The sequence below is a fragment of the Triturus cristatus genome, chromosome 1_2, assembly GCF_964204655.1.
Source record: "Triturus cristatus chromosome 1_2, aTriCri1.1, whole genome shotgun sequence".
Lineage (NCBI taxonomy): Eukaryota > Metazoa > Chordata > Amphibia > Caudata > Salamandridae > Triturus > Triturus cristatus.
The window spans coordinates 1,114,378,608-1,114,384,607 of record NC_140580.1 but is presented as its reverse complement, the minus strand read 5'-3'; positions in this window follow the sequence as shown (position 1 = coordinate 1,114,384,607).

Here is a 6,000-nt window from a genome sequence, read left to right as displayed (position 1 = left end):
GGCATCGAAGGAACTGTCCAAATATTAAACAGAAAGTGAAACACTTACTTGCAAGTGATGCCTGTCACAGCGGTTGGATTTCGTAGTAGGAGGCGGAGGCCTCTTCACTGGGCTCGTCACTGATGATGTTCACAGAGGAGCTGGAGAACAGGGTTCGAGCCTCGGCATGGGCTGCATTATTTAAGTATTAAAAGATAAAAGCGATCTCGGGGTAGGTAGAGTCAAATTAAAAAAATAATACACATGGAGGGGGAGACAGATACAATTTAAAAAAAAACACAGTTGAGATGGACAAATGTAGCATCTGAAACCAATTACATCAAACGGTGCGAGGTGGTGGCTCAACAAATAACGCTGCTGACTTTGGAGCAGAAAAACAGGGTTCGAGCCTTGGCGTGGGCTGCATCATTTAAGTGTAATTTAATTATGAATAAATTAAACATAATTAAATAAACAGGGTCGGGTAAGTGCAGGAACCTGCCAGATGTGGAAATGCCAGCAGCAAAGTAAACAAGCGGCGCGAAACTGAAAGTGATCGCAATCGCGATAAAACATCAAAGCGGCCGAGCGGCCGCGAAAGTGAAAGACTACGAGTGCTTTCAGGCTGCCAAATGGTGCGCGCGCCCGGCTCACATGCACAGTAGTTGGCGGCCTGAAAGCACTCGTTTGCACTTCCAAAAGTGCTTACTATAAGTCTCGCCAGAGCAGCGCTAAAGCGCTGTCTCAGGCGAGACCTAAAAAACCAAAGCAATGGGTTGGATGGGGATTGTTTAGTGTGAACTGAGTATAATTATTTGTCAGGGGAGTAGGGGAAGAAAGGGAAATAGGACGATTATGTGTTCTAATATAATCATAATGTCAATCTAATGAAAATTCTCTACTCTAAAAACATCTTTTTGGGAAACATTAATATCACATAGAGTTTATAGAAAATGCACTTCTATGAGATATATGCACACACCATGAGTTGATCCAATCCATCTCCCTAGCCACCCAAAAGGAAGGAAACATCCATGACTTAATAATTTCTCTGGCAAACCCCCATATCATCCCAAACTTTATTTGGATAATTCTATCCCAACAATCAGAATGGTGATGATAATCATCAATACCTATGAGTCTCAGATCAATTATCTATAAAAAAAATCTAAAATCTCTCCTTGAAAGGTAACGCACTGGATGCCATCACTCTTTCTAAAAATTAATTCCACCAAAGCAGAATTCCTACTGATGTACTTCATTGACTCTCCAACTCTGGTCCAAAATAACTCTGTGCTCTTTGTCCCGTGTTGATGAAGGTCGGTACTTTGTTAATGGTGGTCACTGTTGTCCTCCAAGTTTCTGCGCCCTACAGAAGGACCGATTTTACATTGGTATTAAAAATCCTGCTCTTGGTTTGCAGCGTTAGTTCCGTAGAGCTCCAGATCTCCTTTAGCTGAATGAAGGCTGTGCTTGCTTTGCTTTGGGTTACACCTGGAGTCAGATTGAAAGAAAAGTCCAGGACAGAGAGGGCTGGAGAGTCCTACTCAATGGCCTATACCCAGGAGGGATAGCAGGCATAAGTAAGTAAATCTTTGTCCCGTGGGTTTTATCCATACTTGGTCCCTCATGCAAAATCACTCAAATGTATTATTGATGAAAACTGCAGTCTAAATGACCACACGGCCAAAGTGACTAGGACCTGATTTAGATTCTGGCAGATGGGTTACAACAGCACAACAGTGACGCATATCCCATACGCTGAAATATAAATTAAATTAACCCGTCCACCAAGATCAAAATCAGACCCTTAATCTTCATTCTGCCACCTCCAACTCTCTCACACTGACAACAAGTCAGCAATGGAGGAGTGTGAACTCACACATCCTGATGGAGAAAATGCAATCCTGGGAGGTCTTCAAAAGCTTTCTACCTGGTGTGGTAGAGCGATCTTCCATGGCACTGCCTGAGTTATTACAGAAGAAGGAACATCAAATCACATCACCCCCATCTTAAGACATCTCCACTGGACCCCTCTTGATGCTAGGGTTGACTTCAAGATAACTTGCACAGCACACAATGCAATACATACCACCACACCATCCTACCTGAACAACAAACCCCTAGTCCCTGGTGGTGAACAGAATTCCAGGAACAGAAGCTACCTGGCACTGAAAACTTTAAAGCCATAAAAAACAAAACCTCAACCCAAGACTTTTACCTAGTTCAGAGACTGTGGCACTCAATTTATGTTCACAACAGAAAAAAATCCTGCTGTTTTCACATTCTGTAGGGATTTTAACAAGCCTTTACCCCTCAGTTACACGCACAGTCCTGTGTCTCTCTAGGTACAGTTATTTCCCCCAATGTTCTATGTTCCTATGTAACAATGATTATGTTACCGAAATCTGTGAAGTGCTCTGCTACCCTCATTCTGTACGATAGTTCTGCATTATTGAAATACTTCAAATTCATTGATAAAATGTCCTAAAGGTTGTCAGAAGGTACATGATTTGTCCGAGATTTCATAGTAATACAATTTCATGGAATACCTTTACTGTCAAACTGTTTTACTTAAGCTGTTTAAGAGAAATTTGCAGGACAAATGGCATTTACAGTTTCATAGACATCAGTTCTTTGATAGTCTTTTTTGTCGAAATTTGCTTTTGCATGCTTATTCTTTCAGGTGTTAATGTGATAGTTGCCAGTTTTACTTTCATAAGCATTTTGGATGGAATGCTTTATATCAGATGCATAGTTTTACATTCTCAAACAATTACTTTGGATGTTGTTAACGCATTGACCCTTCACCACCCAAAAGCACCATCCACCCCTGCTCCCCTTCCAGCCCTTAAACATCATCCTTCATTGCCCTCTAAAAAGTCCTCATCACATCTAAGCTACAGCCACCCCTGACATTCTGAACTCCACCCACCCCTGAACCCTAAAAGTCCTTTACACCCCTAAACTCCACCAATTCCTGAACTCTAAGAAACCAATACTATGCCTAAACCCCTTTACATAAAGCGACTGGGTAGATGTGCTATGTAGATCTGCACATCATCATATGTACAAAGGTCATGAGAATTATAATCGGTCAGTTTCAAACCATTCAGTATTGGCTGCTAAACAGTGCCACATACTCATCCACCTAGAGTATTACACTTTTGGAACTACAAAGTAGTTCAAATCCAAATCCTCCTCGCAAGCACTGTAGCACACCAGAGCAAAGTCACTATAGCAGTTATCCAAACAATTCAATCCTTATCAATGTAAAGATGTTCATTGTTGTTCTGTCCATTTAGAGAGTGTACTTAATGACACAAGAAACTCCACAGATCGGTAAAAAATCTTTATTCCAAATTCACACAGCAGCCGACACGTGTTTCGCCTGGCAGGGCTTCCTCAAGGCTGCAAAAATTATATACAACAACATCAAATTGTACCTAATCATTATAAACACAATGATAAAAACACCTATATCACATTAAAATATATACATCTTCAATGGATATAAAAGCATCCGTGTGAAACACCATCACCAAAGATGATAACACGAGTCAGGATAAGAACTCTTTTTATAAAAACAAAAATGTAATTATAACTTCTTTGGGTGGGCCCATCAAGGTTCTATCCCAAATACACCGAAAAGATGATACAGACTAGTACCAAAGTCACCAGAGAACAGTGTTGAGCACCGAAAAAGTGATGTAGACTGATAGCACCACCAACAAAGGTAGATGTTAATAAGTGCCTGCTAGCCCCAAGATTTGGAGTTGATTGTTTGAAGAGTGAGACAATCAATTCTCAGCTTATAGAGTGAAAATTCTTTATTTGAAGTAATCAGTTGATCTATTATAAGACGTCTGTTTTTGATGAGAACAAATCTTTAGGATTCTGCAAGGGAATCCACATATAGGTAGACATTTAAGAATCATAAGAAGTTCGCAAAGCCATGAATCAGCAGAAAAGAACGCAAGTCTAGAAAGAGCGAAAGCGACACAAAGCACAAAGTATATGAGTGCTAATTCTTACCAAGTGTAAACAATGGTATGCGTAGTGATAGATCCAATCAACATCAATCGTATCTTGTAAGTTCCCAATCGTTTTGAAGAGGACAGATCATCACTGATAGGACCATATTACGTCCTCACTGTTAAAACAAGATCATAAAATACTAATCCATTTTGAAGTTCTAACCTTGTATCAAATAAGTATAACAATATGTGAGTGTTCCAGGGCCATTAGTCTGTTGTATCCCCCCAAACAGGGTGATATAGAAGTCTGGAACAAATCACATAGCTCATCTGATCCCATCATAACTTATAATGAACGAGATAAAATCCGGAATTCTCATTTGTCTTTAAGAGACATATTCTTATTAAAAAATATTTTTTTATTAATCAGGTCACACGTTGCCACTACTTGCATCATTTTCTTTTATAGGAGGGCAACATTATCATCGGATAATATATATATCCGTGTGGTTGTTATATGTCCCTGTGTCCAAGGGCAAACACTATCCGGTAAAGTAGGCAGTACATTCCATTGATGGGTCCACCCAAAGAAGTTATAATTAAATTTTTGGTTTTATAAAAAGAGGTCTTATCCTGACTCGTGTTATCATCTTTGGTGATGGTGTTTCACATGGATGCTTTTATATCCATTGGAGACGTATATATTTTAATGTGATATAGGTGTTTTTTTTATTTTTATAATTCTTTTTAATGAAAACAAGCATCGGTTCATATAAACAGAACAGAGGACACCATAAATGAAATATACAATGACGATTTGAGGGAGACGAGGATTACATTACAACATAAGAAAAGAATTTCACGGGGTAGGGCGGACACATGGTTCAGAACATTCAGGCGGCGTACAGCTGTCACCCCGAAAACTATTCCAAGGGCTACAGATACGTTTCCACTTTTTGGGGCAACTCCTAGCGACATATACCGTCTTCTCCCGAAACATACACAAATCAAGGTCTCTCTCCCAGGCCTCTAGTGTAGGTGGTGTAGCTGCACCCCACAACTGAGCTATGTTCCTTTTTTCAGTCATAAATCCCAGGGTAAGCCATTGTATCTGGTGAGTGTTGAGGTCTGTGGGTTCCCAAATGTTAAGGAGGAGATATAGGTGTTTTTATCATTGTGTTTATAATGATTAGGCACAATTTGATGTTGTTGTATATAATTTTTGCAGCCTTGAGGAAGCCCTGCCAGGCGAAACGCGCGTCGGCTGCTGTGTCAATTTGGAATAAAGATGGATTACTGAAATCGCAACGTGGATTTGGAACACTCTGTGGAGTTTTTTTGTGTCATTTAGTACACTCTCTAAATGGACGGAACAACAATGAACATCTTTACATTGATAAGGATCGAATCGTTTGAATAACTGCTATAGTGACTTTGCTCTGGTGTGCTACTATGCCTAAACCCCACTTATCCCTGAACACTTAAAACCCCTCACCAGCCATAAACTCCACCCATCCCTGAACCCTAAACTGCCACTTACCACCCCTAAAGAGCACCCATCCCTGGCCCCCTAAACACTCCCATTACCCTTAAACTACACCCATACCTGATCCCTAAAAGCCCTATCTACATCTAAACTCCACCAATCCCTGAACCTTAAAAACCCATCACCACCCCTGAACTCGACCCACTCCTGAACCAAAAAAACACTTTCTAAACTAAACCCCACCCATCCCTGAATCCTTAATACCCCCCATGACCCTAAACTCCACCTATTCCTGAACCCTAAAACTCTTTCTACCCATAAACTCCACTCATCCCTGAGCCCTAAAGCCCTTCACCACCCAAAAACTCTACCCATTACCCAACCGTAAAAAATCCTCACCAGCCCTAAACTCACAAATCCCTGAACCCATAAACTCTTCACCACTCCATAACTCTACCCATCACTGAATCTTAAAAACCCTTCACGAGCTCTAAACTCCACACATACGTGAACCTTAAAACCCCCTCAACACCCCTGTACTCCACTGGTCCCCTAACC